Below are 27,908 nucleotides of genomic sequence, written 5' to 3' on the forward strand. Positions count from 1 at the left end.
ACCACTCTCTCCTCTCCTCCCCCTTGGGGCCCCTGGGCCCTCTGTCTGAGCAACCCCCCTGCACTGCCAGCCTCATCCATCATCATTCGACCAATGTAGTGAGTATCGGTCGCTGCTTTTGCTTCCACTTTCATCCCCCCTACAAACTCCTGTTTCTGACTTTCCCTCTAACTGGGTCCTCGCTAACCTGCACCTCTACATCTCTAACAATCTCGACATCCTTGCCCCTGTCATAAAGATCTGCTTGAAACCTGCCTCCAAATGCAACGGCTGGTATGACTCCGATCTAGCATCTCTGAAACTTAAAGTGCAGAGTTGCTGAACGGAAGTGGCAGACCTAGGGTTCATCCTCTGACAAACTGGCCTGTCGCCTGCTCCAAAGGCAGTATCTTTTTTCTACCTGCACCACGAAGAGGACCCACATCCAAGACCACATTTCTGGAGCCACTAAAAACAAGGGTGAACTTTTCAAAATCTGCAAGGAATTTGCCAATCCAACTGCAGTCTCCACCTCTCTCCTTCTATCCCAGTCTCTCTGCACTGCTTTGGCTTCCCTGTTCACATCTAAAACTCAAGACATCCTGTCCTGACTCTCCTCCACCCCCACATCCACTCCTGCTCTCCTGCCTCCCTTGGCTCCCCTCCCTCCACTCCTAGCACTCTCATCCCTCCTGCCCATGGCACCTGATGAGGTCTCTAAAGTTGTCCGTTCCATGAAGGTCTAAACCAAACCGGTGCTCCCCTGCTCTTCTAGAACTAATAAGGATAACATTTCCTCTCTCAACACCCCGGCTCTTGACGATTCCTGTAATCACTCCTTTGCCACTGGCTCTTTCCCTCTATCCCTCAGCACTCCGTTGTGCACTCTCTCCCAAAGAAGCCATCTGCTGACCCTTCCTGCTCAGCTAGCTATCGCCCTATGTCAACCTGGGTAAACTCCTGGAGAAGTTGGTCCTCCCCCAACGGATCCTTCATACTAAACTTGTTGGTTGCCTCCATGACCATCAATCTGGATTCCGGCCACCCAGAGGAACAGAAACTGCTCTCCTGTACACCCATGAAGTCATGCTCACAAATCTTGACTTTAACTCTCCTGCTGCTCCCATTCTCCTCGATCTCTCCTCCACCTTTGATATGGTCAACCATTCTATCCTCATAAAACAGCTCCATGATACCCTCAGCATCATGGACCGGGCACTGGATTGGCTGACCTCTTTCCTCACTAACCGTCCCTTCAAGTTGCAGCCGGGCTCTTTCTCCTCCACCACTTCACTCTCCACCAGTGGCGTCCCCCAGGCCTCCATCCTATCACCATGACACTTCAATATCTACCTCGCTCCTCTTGCTTACCTGATCTCCTCCTTCTCTCCTCATTTCCAGTGTTATGCTGATGACACACATCTTTCCTTCACATTTTCCTCTATTATCTCCGCTTCCTCCTCCCTCCTCCCTGATCGTCTGTCGACTATTCAGGAATGGTGTGCAGCCAACAATCTCTGTCTTAATGTCAGTAAAACAGAGATGCTTCTTATTGGGACACCTGTGCCCTGTTTCCCTCATACCTTCTGGCTGCCTTCCTTTGGCCTTCTACCTTCACCATACTGTGAGGCCAAAAACCTTGGGGTCATCTTCGACTCCTCTCTCCTTCACCCCTCAAATCTTGGACCTTGCCAAGAAGGCCCACTTCCAGCTTCTCCTCCTTAGAGGCATTCTTCCTTTCCTCACCTTTCCCAAGAAGCTCAATGTCTCTCTGGTCCTCTCTAGGCTGGACTACTGCAATAGCCTCTTCCTCAATCTCCCCCTTTCCTCCCTACACCCCTTCAGCTAATACAGAATGGGCTGCAAGACTTATCCTTGGCCTCAAGCCCAGGGATCGCATCTCTCTAACCCCTAACATCTCTCTACTGGCTCCCGGGGGCCGCACCAATCAAATTCAAGACCCTCTGCATCATCCACAAGGCTTTCCGGGGCCTGGGACCATGTTATCTCCAACGTTCTCTCCCCTAATACCTCCCTGCTAGAGCCCTGCGCTCCTCTAACTCCAATTCTCTGCTTGTCAAACTCGAGCCAGACCTCCTTAAGTTCTGGAAACTACTCAAAACTCTGTTTTTCTCTACCTCTTTCCCTCTTTCCCGTCCCTGCTAATCCCCCCACTGCCGCTGAGACTGGCAGCCTGGACCTTCATGAATATCACAGGTTACCAGGCCCCTGCCCAGTCGACACCAGCAGCCCCACCCTGCCCCCCCCAGAACTGCCCTTGTGGGCCCCCTACATGGCGGCTGTGCATCCCACCCGTGGGATTCCTCTGCCCTTGCACTTAGCCAGCGGCCTCCTCCCCTGAACCCCTCGGCACTTCCCTCCCAGGCTCTCACCAGCACTTGCCCAGACCCCCCCTCAGTCCCCTATCTCCTGCACTACTTCTCACTGCACTTGCACATCTGAATGCCACAAGACCTAGTAGGACCACGATTGTATATTTACTGTATTTTGCCATTATTATTTACTCCCCTTGTTCCCTCCCCGCTTTGTCTTGTGGTGCCTGGAAACACTATTTTGTTGTATAGGCGCATAACACATGCTCAATAAATAAATAAATAAATACATGTTATCTCCACTCCAGCCATTGTACAGGTCAATATTTGTCAAGAGTCTGGAGTATGAGAGCTGTGGTTCTCCAAGTTGGGCAATTATTTCATAAATGTTCTCTTTATTATCAAAAGGTAATACCCATTTATTACATATTGTCCACATTGCCTGCACTCTAGTATGTTGTTTATTTGTTGATGGTTCCAATGCTTCAATAAAATGATGAAACGAAGCCAGCAGCCCTGTAGCACGTATCCCCCCCCAACCCTGGCGTCACATCCTCAAGCCAGTGAGTGATACCCCATGGCAATTTCTTCTTTACACCGCCATTCCAAAAATGTACTGAACCTCTCAAACCCTGCTCGAGATGTTGCTCAACCCACTGGGCAGCGGCGCTCATTATACTACCAGCTGTTCCTGAGTGCAAAAGCTGGCAGCTGGCCGCGGGGACTGGCAGCAGGCTGAATAATCTGCCTTTGTTGGAGGAGCACCCGCCCCGCTCCCCCGTACCCCAGCCTCAGCTGCCTGGTGCAACGCATAACTGACCAAACCGTCAACACGTTCTAGGTTGCCATTTACTGAAAGGACATCTTTATAGTCACGCCAGCTTTACTGCGCGGTTGTGCATTTATTTCTGTCATGCTTCTAATGCCTGCCCTGTGATTTATGTTGTTTTAAAGTGTGCTCTGCTGACTTGCTATTGCCAAGGGCTCAGCTGGGGACTGCCCTCGCCTGTCTCTCCTGCGTGTTCCAGGGTATGAAGTGCAGTGGGCGAGTTTTGGCGGGAGCCTGTGGAGGCATTCTGATGAACTCTTCTCCCCAATACTTTATGTACTTAGCGTTTTTTATGTGATCTGCATATTTTTGGTGAGAATGCCGAACCGATGTGTTGTTCGGGATTGCAGTAACACCCACAAGGACCCTGGAAGTGTTCACTAAGTAGGCAAAAAGGAAGTCAGTATACATGCTTGGGACACATAGTTATCATCCACCTGAAAAAAACGGTGAAATAACATGATTGAGTGCCATTTGCTGTGATCATTCATTTCAGTTCACCAAAGTATTTTATGAGTTACCAGCACTGGCCATATGGATTCAAAGAAAGTTATACTGATACCCATATGCAGGGGAGCCGACTTATGAATTTCCCGGGGGGCCCAAATACAGGAAGTGACATCACTGGCAGTTATATGACTGCAAATTTGCATGTAGTCACCAACTTGGTGCAACGGCGCGCGGGGGGGGGGTTTGCGCGCGCAGCGCAGAACAGTGGAAACATTGGCTAGCATGCACTGCATATACTAAAGTCAAGAAAGAAGGAGATTTAAGCCTTCGAGTTGCATTCCAGTAAGACATCACTGCCCCTACTCCACCGCTCTATAATCGTTCAGCAACACAACTAGGATGGGAGAATGAAATGCTTGCTAAACAGAAGGTACAGCTCCACCAAAAAAAAGTTCCCAATTCAAGGGAAACGAGAAGTAAAGACGTTTCCCGATTAAAAACTACCAGGCAAGACGTGTGTGGTGCCATAGTTCAGTAAAACATCAACAATTCAAACTTACAATAGTGCTGCAGTAGATTGGCCAGCCACAAGTGAAATTTGCTAAAATGTTACCTCTGGGTAACAGAGTCAGGGATGTAGCTTAATCTTAAACCTTTCAGTGGACAGATCAGATGTGCTGCTGAGTATAATGCAATCCTGGCTGAAGCATAATGCAAACAAGTGTGGTTTCAGACTTGGGGGGAAGAGTGTTAACTGCTTTTAACATTGTAGTTTACCAGAAATTCTGGTAAAGTAGTGTACAATGTTAAAAAGCAGTTACCCAGGCTCACCCTGCACCCAGGTGATGTTTGGGACTGATGGAAGCACTTGCGTCTAAATGTTGTAGCCATGGTTGTCTCCATGTTTTAAAAACTCCCACTTTCCGGGTTTTCAACATTCATTTGAAACACCCCTTATTCAAAAAATGAAGGAGTCAGTAAAAAGAAAAGTATACCCCACTTATGCTTAATAACGTCTTACCTTCCAAGAAACCTTCAGTCAAAATTCACCCACTGCAATGTTCCTAAATTCATATTGCAGAGTAGTGTCCGACTGAACCTCAATCAGCTCTTCCTGGGCATCAAATGGATGATGCACCACCATCCTCTGCCAGAAAAGTCTGCATCACCCAGTCATTAATGCCAGCATTTACTTCAGGGAAGTATTCATCAAAGCTGGACCTTAATGTTGCTAGGTGGCTTGCCCAGCTCCAACTGTTCTTTTGCAAAGGTCTAGCTTCCTCTTGAAGGCAATACTTTTTTATTCATTCTTTCCTCTGTGTTCCCATGTCCACAGAAATGCCCCCAAAGGTGGGATTGGGAGTTTCTGGGGTGGTGAGTTCTAGTGGTCTTAGTTTCCTTTATACAATACACAAATCACATAGTATGTCAACCAGACAATGTATCATTGTGTACAGCTTACAGGGGGCCACTTGACCCAAAGCAGCACACTAGGAGATGTATTTTGGAACAATCAACATTGTAAACACACCTCTAGTTCAGATTGTAAAGAGTGCTTGTGCTGCATTTACAAGCACCCAGTTAATAAAGTCCAGACTTAAAACACTTGATCAGCATTCAGTGAGTAAAATAACCTTGTAAAATAAAATGCAGCTTTGCATAAAATTACAGAGAATTTTGGGATTATCAGGCACTGGCAAGCGGGCTCTGCTGTTGCTGTGGGAGAAGTGAGACTTGCGATGGCGACAAATTTAAGGTTAATAGCTGCTGTTTATCACAAGATGGCAGGCCAGCACAGATCTTAACCACTGAATGCCCACTGAACAGCTATAAACCCTTCTATGTCAGCAAGAGGCTGATGTAGAGGAACCAGTGTTAGAAAGCAATGAGGTAATTATACTGTACCATATCCCATGGGAGGTGATGCCCCCCCAAGACTCAGTGAAGGCCCCTCGTGTCAAAAGGTTGAAAAGTGCTGCCGTCTCAGTCCCCACAGTCCTAACTTCTCCCCCGCTTAGAGTGGAAGCAGTCTGCGGAACACAGCTTGTAATGCAAATCGCACATTTCAAGCGTCAGGACAAAAAACAGAAAACTGAATACATTGCTGAGGTAAATGAGTTCTGACTGGCAACACTGGTAATACCGTATAGAGCCACATTATCGCACCGCCCAACTATGAGTTTGAGGGCAAAGGTGGAGGAAAATCCTTCAGCAAGAAGCTGGAGGTATTTCCTCCACCATACCACCCAAAATAGAACAATCTGGGGTATTACCACCAGAAAAATTACTACGAGCAGTAATACCGCTGAAATCCACCATGGAGTCCTATGGACTCCAATTGATGGGGACTAACACTGCCTACCACCACTTGTAATCCGGCAGTAATACCGCCAGACCAAGTGGCAGTAATGGTAGTACAGTTTGGTGGTATCTCGGCAGATTTACAGGCAACACAGAGACATCACCCCGCTCCACGTTGTATTTTATTGTAAAGTGGATTACTAGGTTTCAGACCTGTAAGATACCCCTGTCTCCTCAGGTGACTGAGACCCCTACCATTCCATCCTACATAAACATGATGCCCCCAGGCTGTTCTTCTAGTCTACTTTTATTCTACACATGTAGATCCAGGAACGTCATACTCCTGTTACTTTCATGGATTATTTTACTTTCTGTTCCTTAAAGCCAGGGGTCTTAAACATGCGGCTCTCCAGATGTTTTGGACTACGACTCCTGTGATCCATCACCATTGACTATGCTGGCTGGGGCTGATGAGCATTGTAGTCCAACACATCTGCAGAGCTAAAGGTTGCAGAACCCCGTGTCCAAGCAGAGGCCTGGAACGCCATACTGCCACAAGCACCTTATCATTTGACTCGGGCTCTGAAATAGAGACTTTATGCCGGCTCTTTACCCACAAACACTGGTTGTTAATATTATACCTTGGAGCTGCACGCGTTAATATCACTAGTGCAAGAAACAGACGTTCAGGACGGGCGGTAAAAAGATTTCTGTGGGTCGTATGCGGCTTATGAGTTCGCAGGGTTTGGTTGACCAGGGAATAGCACACGAGGCATGGAGTTGGGACAGGTTGGCAGGTTAGCTGCTGGCAACCTTTCAGGTGGCAACCGTAAACCCATGAAGAGGGAGCGGAGATGTGCAGTGCTTCTTTGCCCCCCTAATTCTCTGATTTGTCAGAGCTACATTTTCAAAGCCTCTCTCTGAATGGAGCATGAGTGCATTCATCTCTCAGTTGACTCACACAGTTATTGTTCTGTCTGCGTCTTTCATTTGTTATAAAACAGCACCCAAGGTTGGTGGCTCTCAGGGGGTAGGGAGCCTGGGACGCTCCAAGGACAACGAACTGGCAGCCAGGGGGTTTTAGTAATGCGCTACTTTTGTAAACAAAATGAGCCCCCAGAAAATTTGGTGACACTTGGGCAGTTCCACACCACTGCTGCCACCACTCATAGTGCGACAGAGGCTGGGCCTTTGTGGGGCCTCAGCAGGGTCAGACTGGGACAAGAAATAGGCTGGTCACCAAAAAAAAGTGGACCACCCCTCGCCTCACGACCCTTGACCTCTGATGACATCACCAGAAGTGATGTCCTTTGACCTCACAGTGACATCCTGGGAAGCGATGAAACACAACCTTTCACCCCTTGACAAAACAGGAAGTGGCATAAAATAGCATTGTCCCTAAGTACATTAAATTACTGTGAATCCAAGAAGACGTCCAAGGCCAAATGATAATGTTATTGTATAGCACTTACACTTAAGCTATTTCTTTATAGAAGAAATATGCATACAATATCACCCAACCTGTGGTGGTACTCATTTATCGACCTAAGAGGATGAAAGGCTTTTTGTAAAAAAAAAAAAATAAAGAAAAAATAAATGTTTTTTCTATTTTTTTTCTTCCAAATCAGCCCAGGCATGTCCACAAACCGGCCCCCACTCCCCAGAGACGATTTCGCCCTGGCCACGGAGCAACTTGTACTCGGCGCCCCATGCCCAGATGCCACCCAGAGCAACATTCAAGGAAAAGGATATCGTACATTTAAAATGAAAAAAATGGCTGGACCTCTGAAGGGTAAGTCTGTCATGGCCAGCGGTATCGAGATTTTTGCTAAACCAGAGGTCTCTAGGTATGCCTTCCTGATTTACGGGTAACAGTAATTCCAGCAAGGTCGCCAAGCGGGAATGTGGCAGGACAGCCCAGGCATAACTCTCAGGGGGTGGAGTGGGGCTGTTTTCCCAAATACCAGAATGAGAGAATGACAACAAACGATATTTGTACTAAAATGTAATGTCTTACCTAAGATAAAACACTACACGAACAGATAAGGAAACTTAGCAAAAGAAATTTGCAACACTGTAACATGTAAGCAAAACAGTTTCAAAAGCTTTCTGGAGAGTTCAATAAAGAGTCTTTCCTAGAATGGAAAAAGCAATCGCAGGTGCATAAAACGCGTATATTCCTATACAGGCCAGAACATTTAGGAAGAAACAAAGGGGAACCATTTCTGTGGATTTGGCCAGTCTTTGCTGGGAAGACTTACCTTCTGCGAAAGTCTCCAAAGGAGCAGTTTCTGGAGTTCTGTAAGAGTATAAGCCAGAGAAGATACTTAGTGATGAAGAAGGGACCTGACGATGAAGATTCAGGAGAGGAAAGGAATTGCCAGTAGCACCGGAGAGTCAGGAGAACTATACCCTTTTCGCTGCAAACGTTTTTGCACTATCCAGAGCCGTTTACTGTGCAAGCTTGTTGGTGACCACCGTAGGTTCTAGCGATGACACACCAGTGCAGGAGGGACCCGCAAAACCCTTGGCATGTGTGATTATTGATGACTCAGTAGATCCCGTGTCACGGTTCAGAGCAAGAGGATTTGAAAGGTGAAGAAGCTGTGGTTGGCAGCAGTCTGCAAGGCATGATTCCTCCGTCATCCCTGGGAACAGGATTCTGCCTTTGAGGCTGTGGTTGGGTTGAGGAGACCCAACAGAAGAACGATAATTGAAGAAATGCTTGCGAAGTCACACTGAAGACGTGCCAGCCATGGAAGAAGGACCAGAAAGTGAGCTTAGCGGTGCAGTTTCAGGACCAAATGCAGTACAGGCTCCTGGAGGCTCCCAGATAGGGAAGATAGAACAAGGACACTTGCCTGATGTCCTCGGTTAGTTTGGTAGGGAGAGTCTTCAGAGTCCTAGCAGTGATGGGGTTCCCACTTCTGGATCACGATAGGAATGTTTCAGAGAGATGAGGCCTTCAGGGAGGAACTGTGATCCAGTTGACCTCATCATATTAAGGGGAAGGAGTGCCACAGTCAATTTCTTTCGGTCTTCTGGACAGAGAGAGTTTCACTGGCAGATTCAGTGGCGCATGAATGGATGGTGGTGCAGAGCGTCCGTTATTTCGTGAGCAGCATGCCTTCCATGAGTGCAGGTACAGAATTCTATCAGTAAACCTGGTGAGGGGGAGAGAGGGGTTTCTTGTATTCCCCTCAGGAGGCAGTGGGGGAGAACAGCACCGAGCTATACACCATGCTGAAAATAGTTGGGTGATCAGCCAATGGGAGACCATCCCTATAAACACACCTATGCACTCAGGAAGGGCTCTCACACAAAGGACGTGAGTTCACACTATCCCAGACAGGAATCTGAATATGGCAGTCAGAACTGGAGCCAAGCCGACTAGAGCCCCCAGTCCTGCGATTCAGGCATCAAGAGGCCAAACATGGCCACTTCCTCTCACATGCAGCAATAAGGACAAGGGCTAGTCATGTGACCCCTCAGGTCTTCGAGAAAACGACAACCTTAATTTTGGGAAATACAGGAGGGGGTCAAAAAGGACCCAGCCAGGCAAATGGAGATAGGGCGGTAGTTAGTCGGACGGGAAGGGTCGGCAGAAGGCTTTTTGAGGAGAGGGTGCACAAGGGAGTGCTTGAGGAGTGACAGGAAAGATCCAGTGACAAAGGGGTGATTGCAGAAATCTGCCAAGTCTGGAGCAAGGGAGCCCATGTTGTCCTTGATAGTTCTGGAGGAGCAGGGGAGCTCCTGTTTGGATGAGACATTCATATGCGCCCAGATGCCTGAGGGCCCGGCACGATATATAAATAAATAAATAAAAAAATACAAATAGAGCGGACTTGTCTAGAAACTTCATCAGGTGAGGGAGAGGGAAACATCTGAAGGGGCACCTGGATTCATTAGCTCCAACCCCCACAAACGTTTGTGGTAAAATTTGTTTTAAAAAGAACCCCAATTTTTCCCTCCATGGAAAAACATGTGGTGGAATCTATCTACCGTTTCCATCGTCCCCCAGTCTTTTGCACGGGAGGAGACAGCTGCCATTTCTTGCTCACAAAGGCAGCCTGAACGGGTATATATTATCAGAACAGAAAAGTTGCATCATGGCATGGAAAAAGAAAGTGATGGGGGAGGCATGGCCAAGATGGAGGAGGCCAGCAGCAAATTAACGGCAGCCTCAGAAGAGGCAGGAGGAATAGGAGAGGCTGGAGAAATAGCGTAGGCAGGAGAAGGCCTAGAGAAGAGGAGGCCAGTGACCGCTATGGGCGTAGGAAGACGGGTAGAGTGCAGAAAGAAACAGGGGCAACAGCCTATAAAGACCTCTCAAGGGAAGGGACAAAGGACCACACAGGAAGAAAATGCATTGAGTATTTTCTCAGGTTCCTCTTCTGCCTGATGAAGGGGAGCAAAGGAAATACCCTTAATCATTAGAAACATGGGTTGATCTTGATGAAATGCGTCTTGCCACTGCTTGCCCGGATGATAAAGAACTGGCACAGGGGAATGGAGATGATGAAGACGATACTTGGTGAGGATGCTCCTTTCTTGGAGATGGTCAGTATAATGACCAAGAGCAAATACGTCCTGGACAGACAACAAGGTGATCACTGGTGTCTTTTGATGAATAGTTGAGATGTTACAAAGACAAAGTCCATGCTTGATTTAGGCAAAGAGTTATAATGGCTATATGGTAGGGACAGGCCTGCATTTATACATTTTCAGGCAGCCCCCTGGGGAGGGAGCCTGTGTCTCACCATCTCCTGTGTCTCTCAGACTCCTGTGTCCCTGAGTCTGTCCCCCACTGCCCCACTCTCCTGGTCTCTTAATTTCCTATGCTCACCAATCACACGTGTCTCCCATATTCCCTGTGTCACTGAATATCCTTTGCCCCTCTGCCTCCTGTGTTTCTGACTCTGCATGCCCTTGCCCCCCAGGCTCTTGTGTCCCTCAGTCTCTGGTGTCTAGTGTCTCACCTGTGTCCCGCCAACACCCCTGCCTTCTGTGTCCCCGTCTTCATTCTCAGTAATTCATATGGTATACCAGCTAGATGTGCAGCTGTGAGTGATGTTGGGTGTCCTGACCCACATTTGGACTATTATGCTGCAACATTTGGTACTGTGGGCTTAGGAAATCCAAGAGGGCGGAAAAGCCCACATTTACGCCAGAATCCTAGAGAACCGTGCAGTTTTGCGCACAGCAAAGTGGTCCCCTGACCTGCCACCCACCAGCGCAAGCATGATGGGCCAGGAGTGCCATGAGTGAAATGTGTGCCAAAGGAAAAACAGCAGTGCCGGTTGGCTAAAATAAGCGCTTTAAAATTACCTTTGTTTCCCTGAATGCAAGCTCAAAATGCCTATTTTAAACATCACAAGATATTCAAAAATCTCAATGAACACCAGCAGACATTTGGCAGAATGTATTCTTGTGTGCATACAAAATCTGGAAAGATGAAGAGCCCAAAACAATGTTTATGACAAAACTGGCTGAGCTGTGGATGTCAGCAGCTTAAGTTAAATGGACAGAAAGCCACTAAAATTGAAATGTTTAAAATAAATGAGTGACCTACTTTTGAGTGTAACATAGGTTGCAACTGTTAAATGTCATAGTTTTGAACTTAGAATCAGCATTCTAGCTGCATGTGCAAACATTGTCAGTTTGACTTGAATGTAGAAAACTGGGAACTAAAGTGACATTTAGCTGAAGCCTGGCTTGAAGAGAGTGAATTCTGCCCGGCAACTACCCCCGACAGGAGAGGGAATTCAGCAGCTGTGTTCCCAGGCCTGGCTGCATCCTGCTGCCCCTGGCAAAAGGAGATGACACCTCTCTGATTGAATTAGGGGAGTGGCACCTGTGGACTACAGGAAACTAAACAAAGCACTGTCCCTGGCTCAGGCAAATGTTATATTGGGGGGGGGGGTCGTGAAATGGCAAACTGGGAGGGGCAGTGCCTGTGAGAGCAAGCTGAGCTTGGGGGAAATGCATAAACCAGAAATTCCACCATGTGCTTTCGAAAACCACACCCCTTTGGGGCCAGAGCATGATTTTAAAAAGATGGATAATTCATAGTGCGGACTTGTCAAAATTATATAAATAACATCATCATTCTTGTGATTTTTCTGTGCGCATTTTAAGAGGTGTTAGGACCCTGTGGTATGTTCTTGGGGATAGTAGCGGAAAAAAAAGGTTGTTACTCCAAATGTATGCATGTTAAAAATCTGACACTTTATCATCTGAAACCCATATCCCTGGTGCACATTTGCGTAAAATCTGGAAAGGTTTAGAGGTCGTTATCTGGATGAAAAGGGGAGAATTCTGTCATAAGTGGACATGACATCGTACAAAGACAGGGATCGGATGATTTGGTGCTACAGAAAATATGTTAACTGGACCTATAATATTAGAAAAATGCTACATAGATAAATATGTATTTGGGTCAGAAATAGATTTGTGTGCAATTTGACAAGGGGAGGATCCTCTGACCATAAACCTACCTCATCACTCTGACTCACAAACCAGTTCCCCCAATCAAGGGAGAGAGGAGGAACTGGCCAATGATAAGTGAGAGGGGCAGGCTTAGCTAGGCCCAGGCACACACCCATTTTCAAAACACATAAAAGGAAGATTGAAACCCAGGTAGAGACATTCACTTTCCATTTTCTTGCGGGACGCTTTGCCGGGAGACTCCAGACTTCAAATCCATCAATCTCCAGAGACCAGAGATCCAGAGAGACCAGAGATCCAGAGAGACCAGAGATCCAGAGAGACCAGAACTGTGCAGTGCTGAGAGCAGTACCAGAGACCAGACCGCTGTGAAGAACCGCTAGCAGAAGTCCAGCCAATCCTGACCCGATCGGTGACGAAGTCGCATTCCTGTCCAAAATCTAGTGTGAGTACCCAGCTAGCACTGTGCCAAAAGCAATCTCTTAGTTTAAAATAATCTTATCCAAACTATTTTAGCCTATTAGAACTGCCTCCTAGAATCGTGTCATTCTGTCATCTTTAAAACTGAAAACTGTCATCTGTCATTCTGAGCTTTAGAATTTCAAATCCGAAAAACTACCTTTACTTAATCGGCCGTATCTCCGGAACCGTTTGTGCTAGGAGCGAGTTTTAACTGTCATCTTAAAGCTAAGATTCTAAGCTTTCTAAGTTGCTGCAATTTGACATTTTGCTTAATTTCAGCCATGTGTAAAAAGATTTGTCCTTGCTTTCCTTTGCTGAAATTCGTTTGCAACCTGACAATCAGTCATAGAGCATTGCTAAAGTGATCCTGAACTAATACAAAGTAGCTGTCACCCCCCTGAACCTCTAGAGGGAATTAAAATAATTTTAGCATATTTTTCACTTCTTTGCATACCACATCAAAGTATATTGCCTGTGTTTCAAACTCCTACCTGTTTTCCTCTAAGCTTGCTAGGGGGGAACTGAATTATATTTTGATTGCATTCCTGAGAACTGTGTGCTTTCCTTCCATCTCTTTACCTTCCATAAGGGGGGGGGGGGTGAATTGTCAAAGAAAAGTGATTAAATTGTCTTTTGTTAAAGTCATATCAGGTTTATTTTCTGTACTGCATTTCATTCATCAATGCATTGTCTTTGAAGCCATAAAAGCATTCTCAGCTACTTTATCCTCTCTATCTCACTTCTAAGCCATCAAAAAGAGTGTACCACCCACTGTAATGTTATCCATTGTTGATCACTATCATCCTCACAAGTGTGCTATCAAATATTAATTTACTATAAAAGTGTGATAGATATATCTTGTTTAATTTTCAAATAAACCTTTTAATTTGCAAAACAAACCTACTTCTTGGCGCAGTGGGGTCAGGGGGATTCTAAGAGAGGGGTGTTATATAAGGGTTGTCATCCAGAGTAAATGAACTGGACATAAAAATATATCAATAAGGGTTTCCCTCAGCATCCCAGACTAGGCATTGACTTAGCTGTAGTGTTGAATTGAATCCGCTTACAGTGAGCGACAGAAGCTTCCTCGCCCCTTGCAAGCCCCTTTACCTAACCTCTGTGCCTGCTACAGCAATCAAACCACAGTGATTACAGCTATCCTTGTAACTGCATTAACTAACAATGGACGGTAAACACTGCCCTGAACGATAAACAATGTGCCTGGCCCTTGTGGTCTAGTGGTTTGAAGATTTACTTATAGACAATGCCCCTGACCCTAGTGGTCTAGTAGGTTGCAGGTATTCTTATAACTCCTTAAGCCATACTCCACCGCTCGTGGCCCAATGGGTTAAAGGTTACTAATGTCCTGGTCTGCACTACCGCAGCCCCAAACGGACCAGGCATTAAGGATACAACTCGTTGTTTAGTGGTGGAAGGGGGGTCCATTAATACAATGGGGAATTGGGCATAAGAAGTAATTGATGAGCGCAAAAAACGGTTGGTTGTAGATTGAAAGGTTAATACTGCCGTTGTCTGTGCTGCCACACTCCGACAGGAAGCGTGCATTCCAGGTGCACTTGATGGTCCAGTGGTGTCAATATATCTAAAGATACTGGCATGAACAATGTCAATGTGACAACATTTTCAAAATCACTAAGCTTTGTAATGTACCCTTGAGTACTGCCTGTCCCTCCCTCCCCCACACACTCTGCATCCCACGTCCTTCCATCCTTTCCTAAAACATGCCTTTTCCTCCATGTGTTTGCCCATTATTCCCTTCTCCCAAACTGTCCCAAACTGTCCACAACTCACACTGTCCTCCATAGCGGCACTTCCTCTCCACATCTGCTTTTCCCCCATTCCCACCCCTGAGAGATCCCCATTGACAATACATGCCAACCTGTCTCATACCATTTGGGAGATGGAATGAATGTTTTATTCATTTGCTTTGAATTCTGCATTGTTATGTTATGTTGATTTATACTGGTACTCACATGGCTCTGTAAGAAAGGTGGGTGGGGCTGTTTAGTAAGGGAGAGGGAATAGGGTAGAGGGTGTTCTCATCTGTTGATGCTTGCAGAACCGGGAGAAACTGGTGTCTGTGCGTGTGAGCTTGTTCGATTTGCTTTGTTATGTGCACTGGGCTTGTTGTGTCCGGAATGGTAGCGTCCAGTGTCTCAGTTGTTTGTTGTCCTCAGATATTGGGTTTGTAGCATGATTATAGAGGTGGGTGGGGGGGGGGGTTGAGTATTTTGGTGGGTTGTTTCACTAGCCGTCTGGGCCTGTTTAGTATATGAGACATTGTGGGGGTGTGAAAGAGAGAAGGGGGGCTTGGTTGACTTGTGGTGATCTCTGGGTGTTCAGTAGTTTTATTGTCGGTTTTCCATTCTGTATTGTCCTATGTTTGCTTTGGTACAGGAGTATGGTTTGTAGGGGCACACATTTATGTTTATCTCAGTGAGTTGAATAGCCATCTTTATAGACGTATTCTGAATGTTAGGTTGTCTTCCATTGCTCTTGTTTCCTTCGGTATCAAGTTCCATAGTTTGGCTATCAGATAGGAGAAGGCAGTCCCTCCCAATTTCCTTTTCTCGTAGTGGCTTGTTTCTATTTGGAAGTCTGTGCTCGATCTTAAGTCTCTTGCTCGTTGGTAATGTGTGATTTTAGACAGTAAGATTACCCTCAACATAGACTAGATTATGGGTATTGTCGCAAGTGTGAGGGACAGAGGTCTAGACCCCACCTCCAAATTATAGAGAGTAAAATTACCCTCAAGATAGACTAAAATAAAGTGTGATTTTAGCTTGGAGGAATTTGGCTGCTTGTCCGTGTAGTGATTTATGGGTAATGCAGGGGGCTTTGAAGTAAATGGGTTTCTTTACTGGCAGCAGTGTAGACTTCTCAGGGCTAAGTGTGATGTTGCCTATTCTATTTAGTCTAAGGAGTAGTTTTTCTGTGGTATTTTGGATGCATTGTAGTTTTTTTGTGAGGTGTTCTGGCATTCCAAGATAGAATTTGCATAGTCTATTCTTGATAATACCAAGGAGATGATTGCAAGGGTTCTGTGTGGGAAATTGACATTAGGAAAGATCGCTCTTTTTAATCATAGGATGTAGACAAATGTTATGCTATTGCGTTGCTTGTGGTTGCACAGAGAGGGCGTTGTCCATGAGAATTCCCAGATTTTCTATCACTTTTGATGTCTCTATTTGGGTTCCCATCACCACTGGCCGGGTCAGGTATGCCTGTGTTGCATTGTCTTGCAGAGGGGAGATCATTATTTCTGTTTAGGTTGGATTTAACTTGAGGTTGAAATATTGCTGTTTATGTTGGTGAGACATTTGTTGAGGGTGTTGTCAGGATCTCAGTCAGAAGTTATCTTGAAGATGAGTTGGGTGTTGTGTGCAGAGTTGTAGGCTGTCAGTCCATGGGCTTCAATGAGTTTATTATGGGGGTCATGTAGATGTTAAAGAGTATCTGGGAGAGGCTTGATCCTTGTGGTACACCGCAGGTGATATTTCTGTAGATGGCGGTAGGTGTGTTCTTTCGGTTCCGTCAGTGTAGAAAGATGTCAGGCATTGCAGTGCAGTGCTTTTAATGCTACATTCCTCCAGTCCCTTTGTTAGTGTTGTTTTTCTGTGTCAAAAGCAGGTGATATGTTCAGTAGTACGAGAGCCGATTGGGTGCTGTTGCTTGCATTTATTTTTAGGTCGTTCCATATGCAATAGAGTGCTGATTCAGTTCCTATCATGGGTCTGAAGACGATTTAGGATTGGGCAAGTATTCTGTTGCTTTATACATGATTGAGTAATTCTTTGTAGACGTGGTTCTCTAGGATTGTTGCTGGGTATGGTAGATTTGTCTTGGGTTGTTGTTGGTACTTTTGTTCAGAAGAGAATTGCCTAGCTTTTCGGTGCTGGACTTCCTAAATTGGTGGGGCCAGACTGATATTCAAATTGACATCTCTCCTTTGTGAAAAGTATACAAGTGTTTCTTGAGACTGGGAAGGTGCTTCTACTTACCCGAACACTCGCTCCTGTGTTAAGCGAGTCTGCTCTTCAAGCAGCACTGCGAGCCTTGCTCTTGCTGCCGGCCGCTTCCTCAAGGGGGCGGAGCTTCTGCGGAACACGTGACTAATCACGTGACAGGATTCGCTTTTAAAAACAGCGCCCAGCCGCCCGAGCGGCGTGTTTCTTGAGACTGGGAAGGTGCTTCTACTTACCCGAACACTCGCTCCTGTGTTAAGCGAGTCTGCTCTTCAAGCAGCACTGCGAGCCTTGCTCTTGCTGCCGGCCGCTTCCTCAAGGGGGCGGAGCTTCTGCGGAACACGTGACCAATCACGTGACAGGATTCGCTTTTAAAAACAGCGCCCAGCCGCCCGAGCGGCGTGTTTCTTGAGACTGGGAAGGTGCTTCTACTTACCCGAACACTCGCTCCTGTGTTAAGCGAGTCTGCTCTTCAAGCAGCACTGCGAGCCTTGCTCTTGCTGCCGGCCGCTTCCTCAAGGGGGCGGAGCTTCTGCGGAACACGTGACCAATCACGTGACAGGATTCGCTTTTAAAAACAGCGCCCAGCCGCCCGAGCGGCGTGTTTCTTGAGACTGGGAAGGTGCTTCTACTTACCCGAACACTCGCTCCTGTGTTAAGCGAGTCTGCTCTTCAAGCAGCACTGCGAGCCTTGCTCTTGCTGCCGGCCGCTTCCTCAAGGGGGCGGAGCTTCTGCGGAACACGTGACCAATCACGTGACAGGATTCGCTTTTAAAAACAGCGCCCAGCCGCCCGAGCGGCGTGTTTCTTGAGACTGGGAAGGTGCTTCTACTTACCCGAACACTCGCTCCTGTGTTAAGCGAGTCTGCTCTTCAAGCAGCACTGCGAGCCTTGCTCTTGCTGCCGGCCGCTTCCTCAAGGGGGCGGAGCTTCTGCGGAACACGTGACCAATCACGTGACAGGATTCGCTTTTAAAAACAGCGCCCAGCCGCCCGAGCGGCGTGTTTCTTGAGACTGGGAAGGTGCTTCTACTTACCCGAACACTCGCTCCTGTGTTAAGCGAGTCTGCTCTTCAAGCAGCACTGCGAGCCTTGCTCTTGCTGCCGGCCGCTTCCTCAAGGGGGCGGAGCTTCTGCGGAACACGTGACCAATCACGTGACAGGATTCGCTTTTAAAAACAGCGCCCAGCCGCCCGAGCGGCGTGTTTCTTGAGACTGGGAAGGTGCTTCTACTTACCCGAACACTCGCTCCTGTGTTAAGCGAGTCTGCTCTTCAAGCAGCACTGCGAGCCTTGCTCTTGCTGCCGGCCGCTTCCTCAAGGGGGCGGAGCTTCTGCGGAACACGTGACCAATCACGTGACAGGATTCGCTTTTAAAAACAGCGCCCAGCCACCCTTGCGGCGTTAAGCCCTGGAGACTGTAAGGGCTGGAGATACTGTTTTGCTGTTTGGCTGTGATCTGTGAGTACACTGTTCTGGCCCTTCCTAAGCCAATCCAATTGAAGTTGCATTCCAATTACGAGGGTTTGGGGTGGAGAGTCGGACTCTGGCAGCTCCACAAGCCGTCGGGCGTCCCCTTCCCAGAAAATGACTATTACGCTGACACAACTCACTTACTAAAATTATTATTTAATTGAGTGTGTAACATTGCTCTCTATTTTAATTTGGTCTTAATGCTAGGCTACATATATTTCGTAGGATTTTTAAACAATGTACTGGTTTTTTAGAGTTTGATTTTTGCTATTTGTGCCATATTTTAACACTTGCACTTTTTAAAAAATTTAAAAAAAAAAAAAAAAAAAAAACTGCCTAGTATTCTTTGCTGTGTGTCTCTATGTCTAACTTCCCCTGACATCTAGGCTTATTTCCAGTGTATTTCTGGGTACCTTCCCAGGCATAACTCTTATTTTTCTTTCTCTTTCTCCCTACTGTTAGGCTGAGGTTCTATTCGAATGACACGTAGGGGACTTAGAAGTCAGACTGCTATGGAGGTCTCACTTCCTTTGTCCACTTCGCCCACTGTCAGTATGCCCTCCATGCCATCTACAGTTACTGTGCCAGAAACCCCCATTCCTATTGCTAGGGGGAGTTCTGATGATGCTCCACTTCAGGACCATTATAACCCTCTCCTTTTAAGGGACATAGCCCAGGCCCAAATTCATCTGAGAGAGAGGTCCGAGGCTTGCAATGCTATGGGTATCACTTCACGTAATACAGCGTATAATAGCTGTATTTTCAATGGAATACATGACATTTCTATAGATACTCAGGAAGAACGTCTAGCTGCTACTCTTGCCTCCAATCTTTTGGTTGGGGTCAGTTTCTCAAAGATTAAAACTAACATGGCTTATGACAACAACCCTCTGCCTAATATCCCTGTTCCATCGATTCCCTCACTGAATCCTAGTATGCCCATACCCCCAGTCATGGTGGGTGAATCAGAAGTTATTGTACCACAACTATTGGAGAAGAAGGACATTGGGAGCGTTGCTATTTCTCACACTCTACCCTCCTTAGGATCCAAAGCTTTACTCAGTGATTCTAAGCACACATCTTTTTCTCACGTTAACCTTTCTACTAGCGTGGTGGGAACTCCCTTCTCCCCTAATGGGATCTCTTTGCCGTTCAAAACCCCTCTTAACAAGCCCCGCAACTCAATATCAAAAATAAAAATTAATCTAGGTACCCAGGGTAATCCAATCCAGGGGAAAAACATTACACATTTTTTTGGTAAGAAATCTGTCTCTAGCACTCTGGCTAAATCTCCTCACCCTCTTCCTTCAGTATATACCCCGGCCCATACTAACTTAATTAACGTAGCTAAGAAACTGGATATTGAAGATCTCTCAGTCCAGGATATTGATGATATCAGTATCATAGAATGTGCAGATAGGGCAATTGCTGATAGCCACTTGGACTCCCATCTTAACAAAACAAATAATGTAACACAACAAATTTGTGATGAATCATTGGCAGGTTCCCCTTCAGATCTCACCAACTTTATTGACGAGTATACTGAAAAACAAAACTGGTTAAAAGAAAGAGGTCTTCTTCCAGACTTCAAAACTGATCCGCCCAGTGAGTCTATTCTACATCATACCCTTAAAGATGTTGATGATAGAATTAAACTCTCCCATCCAACTATCTCTGCGCTGAATATGGTTCTGAGTTCTTTTGTGAGTCTCTATGATAACATCTGGTCAGAGGTTAGATCCCATTCACGTATACTTACCGAAATATATTCTAGGCTGGAGGGCCTAGATAGATTTGAAGAATTAGTAAAAATTATAAAAGAAGAAAATCAATTTTTGACCACTCAAGGCCTTGACCCTACCTCTTTCAATCCACCTTTGGCCCCTACACACGATTTTCATCAGGGGCCTACAGGGATCACGGCAACTACTTTAGGGGTGGTCCCCAATGCGGCCCTGGGTTCTCTGGTCCTCCAACCTCCAGATCCTGATTCCCGGGGCTCTTCCTCTATGACTCCCCGTGCTGCCTCTGATGGTTTGCAAGAGGCTGACGACCCTACAGATATACTTCCTAGTGTCCCGACTGTATTATCTATGGAAAGAGGAGAGGACAAAGTACAGGAGGTTCTGCCAAGGGTATCCCTCAAACCCTCTATACAAGACCATCCATGTGCAGGTGGGACTGCAGAGTTGGCCGTCCGTTCTAAAGGTGATCATGTCGCATCCTCAGGAGAAAACATGACTATCCTAACTCCAGAGATCGCAGCAACTTCCTCTGAGCCCCCAGTGGAAACTTTTTGTCCAAAAGTCCTCCCCTGTCTAGGAAAGAAAAGGAAAATGACCCAACAAATGAAGAAAACAAAAAATCAGAAGAATGTCAAAAAGATTACTTCATATACTAATCAATTTTTCAAAAACCTCTTTATGGCAAACTCTCTAGTCCCTTCAACCATTCTTTCAGTTCCACAGGGGACGGATAACTCTGTTGAACCAATCCCCTCTCCCATCCATGTGACCACTCCAGATACCGCCAATGCTCCACCTATTTTACCACGCGCATCTGTCTCAACGGATGCGGTGGGTATGCTGATTAACACCTCTGCTTCTATAGATGCGGGCCCAATGATTGTTGGTACTGGTGAAATTGCAGTTTCTAGCATTCAGATAACACCTCTTACTGTACCAGCATCCACTAGTACTAACCCTGTAGCACTGCCAACTGATATTGTTGCAGCGGAGGTTATGGACTCTGCCCCAGAAGCAATTCTCCCCTCTACTTCTCTGGAGTCTATTTCTGGTAAAAGTCTGAATCACCCGGACACTTCTCTAACTACCCCGACTGTTAATATGGTTAACATTGATATGGCTAAACATTTACTTCAGTCGCTACTTGTTCCCAAGATCTGCAAGGTGACAGTGTCTAATTCAAATGTAAGCTTGCCACAGGACGAGGTTCCTACTACTCGGCTCTCTTCTTTTGACCCGGCACTCTTCTCTGCTTCTGAGGAGCCCCCTGTTAATATGGGCTGCACTAAGAGGGATGGAGATATGACAGATCGATCAGACAATGTTTTATCGACTCTCCCCCCTTCTAACCATGCTTCTCTTAGCATCTCAAATATGCGCATGTCTGCGGTTCGAGAAGCGGTCCCCTCTGGGTTTGACTTTGCCCATAACAAGAACGTTTCCAATTCTTGGGAAAGATTTCCACTGGGGCCAAATGTCAACCATAATAGGACTATACTAAGAGGGGCGAGGGGTTGTGATCTGGCGGCTGACCCCTTTGGGCACTTTACCAAAAAAATCACTGAGTCCTTACCTGTCTCTGCAACAACAAAAGTTTCTGGTGATGTTATACAGCTTTCCAGTCTTTGGGGCGAAGATATGCCAATCTGTCTAAATCGTGGTAACATACTTAAAATCTTTCACCAACTCCCTTCGCTTTCGCTTATTTCTAGCTATGACATAGATTGCATCTTATTCCCTTTCCATGATCGGGTAGACGTTAGTAATATCATTCTTAGATCGAAGGTAGTTTTAGACTTGATCATGGGGCATATGGAAGGGTTGAAGCAACTAGGATTTGAAGCAAAAATAGTGGACTCTTCTCAATTTGCCAAAAATAAAGGAGAGGGCGCGGAATATAGAGGTAACCTCACAATGGTCTACCATCCAGAAAGAACTCCCCCACCCCAACGGAGGCATTTCTTGCCCAAATCTAATGGAGACTTCGCGAGCTGGGCACATGTCACCGCAGGCTTATGGAAATGATTTAACCCCCGCTAAATCAGAATCCTCTTCGAATGCCCGACCTCTATATAGCTTCGGTTTCTTTTCTTGGAACTCTAGAGGTAACTCTCATTTGTTCACGAACCTAGAAACGGTTGCCGTGATTAAGGCTTCGCATTGTTTTTTTCTCCAAGAAACTTGGCTACTTTCAACTCCAGTTCTTGATGGATTCGATATTTTCTCTCAATGTGCCAAACCTAGCCTGGGAGGCCGCGCATCGGGGGGACTCATTATAGGGGTAAGAACCTCCTTCGGTTCTGTTGCTAAGGAGCTTTCGGATACACCTTTTGGCTATATGGCCTTAGAGGTGTTTTTTCCGGACTCTAATTGTTACTTCCTTTTGGTCAATGTTTACTGGCATATGGGAATCTCTCCTCTTGAATTGTTTCTGGAGAAGTTAACTGATACAATCATTGCCTGGAGATATCTGCACCCCATGGGCAAACTCATTCTGGCGGGCGATTTAAATTCAGACTGTACTCTCTGTCTGGAATCCAATTATGATGACCTGGGCTTGGTTATGGAAGACGATCCACGTACAGGACTAAAACTTACATGGGGTCGATCTTGGAATCTGGCCCTGGATTCAATTGGCCTAACTTGTCTTAACAGCCATTATGATGCTACTAATCCTTCCTGCCCAACTTGGCGTAGATCGTCTTTATCTTCCACCTTAGACTACGTCTTTGTCGACCATTCCCTGATTCCATTTTCTTCTAATGTCGAGGTGTCCTTCAATTCATGGAGTGACCATGGTATTCTCCGGGTTCAATTTCTATGCCCCTTTTTTACCAAGCTTCTGCCGGAGGGTGGACCCACTCAGCTTTATACTGTTAGGCAAGGGACAGGGATAAGGTGGTCTCCTTTTAACATCAGTGTTCTTAATAACAAACTGATCTCTTCCCTTAACCACACCTCGCTCTGCTGGAAAATAGCAGTCTTTAACACCTCTTCTTTTGATAGCTTTCTCAATGTCTTACAGAGTAGTATTTATGGCCAGCTAAGGAAAGGAGTCTTCAAAAAACTCCACAATCATAGTTTCGACCAACAATTGGCCGATGTAAAGGCCCTTACTAAGAAACTTATTAGGGATGTTCAAGCCCTAGATATGGATTGGGCAGATAAAACTACAAAAATTAAAACCATCCGCCAAAAATACAAAAACTACTGTAAGCATAGAAAAATTACTATGATTCAAAATGACGCACAGTATATGCTTGCAGTATTAATAAAACGAGATGTGAGGGCCTTCTGGGCTTCGGTTTCCAGCCTAGATAACACATTGATGGCTGATCAGCTTAATGCAATCCCAGAGGCCAAATGGTTTGACTACTACTCTAAACTTTGTGATATTGGGGAGGAAGACTTGGCTTCGGATGCATCGATGATTTACCCATCGAAAGACGCATGGAAACCAGTTTTTGATCTTGAGACAGTGTTCTGTCTTATTTCTAAGGCTAAGAAATCTAGGGCGCCAGGTCCAAATGGCCTTACGAACAATACATTCAAAGCCGAGCCCGAGATTTGGGCCAATCTACTTTTCCTGCTTTTTCAGGACGTAGTAAATTCCGGGAAGGTCCCTATGAGTTGGCATACGGCCCATATTGTCCCAATCTTTAAGAGAGGCCTACGTTCCGAGGTAAAGAATTACAGACCGATCTCTCTTATAGACGCGGACTGTAAGCTTTTTGCTTCTCTGCTCCTTTCCCATCTTAACACATGGATTAGGGAAAATCATATTCTCCCCAAATACCAAACTGGCTTCAGGGCCGGCCACTCTACCAATCTCAATGGTCTTATTATAACTGCCCTTCAGACCTCCTCTTGGGGAAAATCTGACGGTCCTCTGTATGTTGCCTCTATTGATTTATCTAATGCATTTGATCTGGTCATTAGATCCAGATTATGGGAAAAATTAACTAAATGGGGCATCCCGGCGGGCCTCCTTTCTCTTATTATGGCCCTCTATGAAAACTCGGGGGTACACATCAGGCTTGATTTGGCTGGTACTCTCTCTAGGAGGATTAGGACGCGTATTGGGGTGAGACAGGGTTGCTCGTTAGCTCCCTGTCTATTTATCCTCTATTTGGCTGATGTGGATAACTTCCTGAAAAATGCAGGCATGGTTAGTGCTAAACTTGGGGACTTGAGATTCTCCTGGTTGGCATATGCCGATGACTTTCTCTTGTTCGACCAGACCAAAGTGGGCCTGCAGAGGCTCCTGTGTAAATTTGAACAGTACGCACTGCTAAATGGGCTGAAGATCAATCCTGGTAAAACACGTATCATGGAATTCTCAAAGGGGAGAACCCGAAACAACAAAGTATGGAAAATGGGGGGAGCAAACATTTCTCGAGTTAACAAAATCGTCTATTTGGGCTTTTTGATCTTGGCCCAACCATCGGTGATAGAACTGAGACGATTTCTTAGACAGAAACTGCTCCCTCTCATCTCCCAATCACGTACTTTGGAGAATAAATATTGTATGTTTTCCCTCAAACCCGTGGTAGACTTTTTCAAGGGTAAGGTGACTCCAAAGTTATTGTATGGTATGGAACTCCATTACTTTACACTTTTGCCCTTCTGGGACTCTCTTGAGGGCATTTACTGGAGGAAAGTTTTAAAACTGCCCAATTCAATTCCTATTGTTGCCATCAGATATGAGCTGGGTCTGGTTTCTCTACGAGCTAGGATTCTTTGGAGGGTTCTCTCACTGTTCTCAGCCTTGCTTTCCCCTAGACCTGATACTTTATATGTTGATGTGGGCCGCATGATTTTTTCCGAGACACACTCGGGCCACAACATATATCTCCATCTTTTCTCCACTCTCTGCGATAAGACCCTGATGGATATATCCTCCGACAGGGATACACTACTTACAAACCCTAATAAGGTTAAGGAGTCCCTCTTCAGCCATGATTGGAGCAACACTATCGAAAAACTTCATGGTTATTCCTCACTGAGTGATCTTCAATTTGATCATAAGAAGAGAGGTGTGTTGTCTTTTATTTTGAGCCAATTTCCTAATAGACATTACCGCTCTCTTCTCATTAAACTCAGATGGAACCTTCTTCCCACTCGGGAAGTCCTATGCAAAAGGAAGAAGTTTTCTGATTTGGATCCCACCTGTCGTTTTTGCAAACTTTTGGGGGTCACTGAAACTCCTCGGCATCTCATTCTTGACTGTAAGGCCTTGACCTCTTTAAGGGACAAATATCTAGGCATTTTTAATGTTATGGGGCGACTGGGGGTAGACAATTGGATTTGGTCACAATGTCTCTCAATCTCGAACATCAAGGTTGGTCTGGCTGTGGCGGGCTTTATCAGAGCCCTTGACCTATATGCCCCTTTGGTCTGATTCCTGCTCCTATTTTTGGAATTATGAATTTTTTACTATATGAGCACAGTGTTTTTAATATGAGCAATGTATTTTGTATTTTATACCTTGCATTTATTCTATTTGTTATTTTCTATAACTAGTACTTTGTATTGACTTGACTAATCCTAGACAATCAAATTTTTAAATCTGAAACCGGTTGATTATCTATTGTTTGTCCCTTTTCTGTATAATTTGCAATTTTTTGCAACTTATGTAAATCTGTAATTTCATATTTCTTTAGTGGGTATTTTTCTTTTTTCTCTTTTTTTTTAAATGCAAATGCAAAGCAATGAATGTTTATCTTCTCTTTTACTATCTTGTTTTTCTAATTATAAAGTTTGTTCTATTTGTAAAGGTTTTTTGTAAACCATATACAATAAAAAAAAAAAAAAAAAAAAAAAAAGTATACTGAGCTAAGATATGGTTGTAGACCCTCCTGAGTGGGCACCTGCCCAGGGAACAGGTTATTTGGATGTGTTCGTTCTTGGTAGAGGGGCTCCCAGATCCTTTTTTTAATATGGTAGATTTGATGTAGGCCTGTAGTTAGTAGGGTCATCTGTATTTCCTGTCTCATATTTTAGGAAGGGTTTGACGTACGCTGATTTGAATGATTTTGGTACTATTCCTGTGTTTAGGGATGGATTCATTAGACAGAGGTATACGTCTGGTGTTTTGAAGTTGAGAGGTTTTTTGCAGATACCAGGTCAGCATGGTTCCCTGGGAGATCCAGCGATATTGGTATCTTTTTTAGTTTGTTGAAACGTTCCTCGCTTATGGGTTCGAAACGATTGAGTGTTGAGGTGGTTGATGGAGTGCTGCTTTCTGGAAGGATGTTTGTAGTAGTTTGACCTGCGCCGATAGTCTGTTCTATTGCTTCTATGTTTGCTCTCAGATGAGTCTTGATATTGTGACATAGGGATTGTATAGTCCTGTATTTCCTCATTATAAATATAGAACTACAAGCCTCACAGTGGAAAGAAAAAACAGGACTGGATTACCATCTCTTGAATGGAATATGTTGGTAGGTATGCCACTGTGGTCCAATTCTCTCCTTCACTGAATCATCTCCTTCACTGCTGTCAACATCCAAATACACCTTCATATGGGAGGGCACAAGAGGGAGGGGCCACCACAATGCTGCCCAATTCGGAAGCCATATTTTCCAAAACATAAATAACACATTATGCTATTGTATGTTGTGCTGCTGACATCTGAGCCTGCTGCCTGGCTGTTGTTTACAATTATTTGCTCAATTAATCCTGTAAGGCATTCTAGGTGCACTGTAACACATACTGTTTGTGCGCTCACTAAAGCACAAGTCATGGATGGTTTCACGTTTCTGGGGAGAATATCTTGATAATGCACAACTAGCAGAGCTGAAATGCCTTTTGATACATTTGAGTGCCACTGTGGTTTGGAATATAGCTCAGTGTGTTAAACACTTATTGTAGAGATCTGTGTTCATATGACTGATCAGAGTACCAAATCCTGGTTTGGTCGACTCAAACTTTCCTCCGTCGCACGATGATAAACTTCAGTGCATATATACGTTAGCCATTGTAAAACCTACTGAGCTGCAATACAGCAGATATGACTCAGATGGTACTTGTTATGAAACTAAAATAGCATCAGAATGCTACAGGTCGAGAGCTCGTCCAAACAAGGGTTGTGAAACTCGCAGCCACCCCCAATGAAGAGCATAAAGTGTTAGTCCGTAGAGGTGGTTTGGTAGCCACATTCGAGACTGTGGAACCAAAGTGTTGAGTCCCGGCTTTACCACTGGGCCACAGAGTGATCCTGGACAAATCATCTTATCTCAGTGTTTATTATTGTGTTGTCTTCTGTAAAAAAAAGATTTTCCCTGAACTTCTAATGGCACTGTTTAGTCCATTGCCTGCTCTTTCTTTTCAGGTGGGCCATTGAGTTGAAGGGGTTCTAGACATAACGGAGCCGGCCAAATGTCGGATGTGTTTTGCTAGCTCTTTTCAGGTCTGCTAGTATGACACAAAAAGCACTTTGATTTTTGTGCATTTTCAAATGTTGTGAAAATGATGAATAACAATCTGCAAGTCTGTGTGTTGGAATCCGGTGCTTTTATACTTCCCTTGATGATGGAGAAACGGAAGCTGCAATCGTTCCCCTTTTAGATAACATGCTTCTGAAAAGGATTCTGTCATGCTGGATTATTATGTGATGTGCGTCCTTTCCAAGTCACGTCTACCAAATAGGGTACCCTTTAGTTCATGAAAGTGAAACCTTCTCAAATAGTTGAACCTTACGGTAACGCAAGAACTAGGAAACAAGGTTTTCAAGTGCCGAAATTGCAGACTGAGCTGAAATCCCAGCTTCGCCTCTTAACTAAAGTGTTTAATTCTGGACAGCTCATTTCATCTCATGATGTCCAATTTGTCAAAATTACCAGTCCATAAATATTTCAAAATTCTCAGCCCCTAAGAGTAATTTAGTTGTAGAGGACACTCTTC

The sequence above is a fragment of the Ambystoma mexicanum genome, assembly GCF_040938575.1.
Source record: "Ambystoma mexicanum isolate Mex_15411 chromosome 12 unlocalized genomic scaffold, UKY_AmexF1_1 Mex_chr12_unloc.1, whole genome shotgun sequence".
Classification (NCBI taxonomy): Eukaryota; Metazoa; Chordata; class Amphibia; order Caudata; family Ambystomatidae; genus Ambystoma; species Ambystoma mexicanum.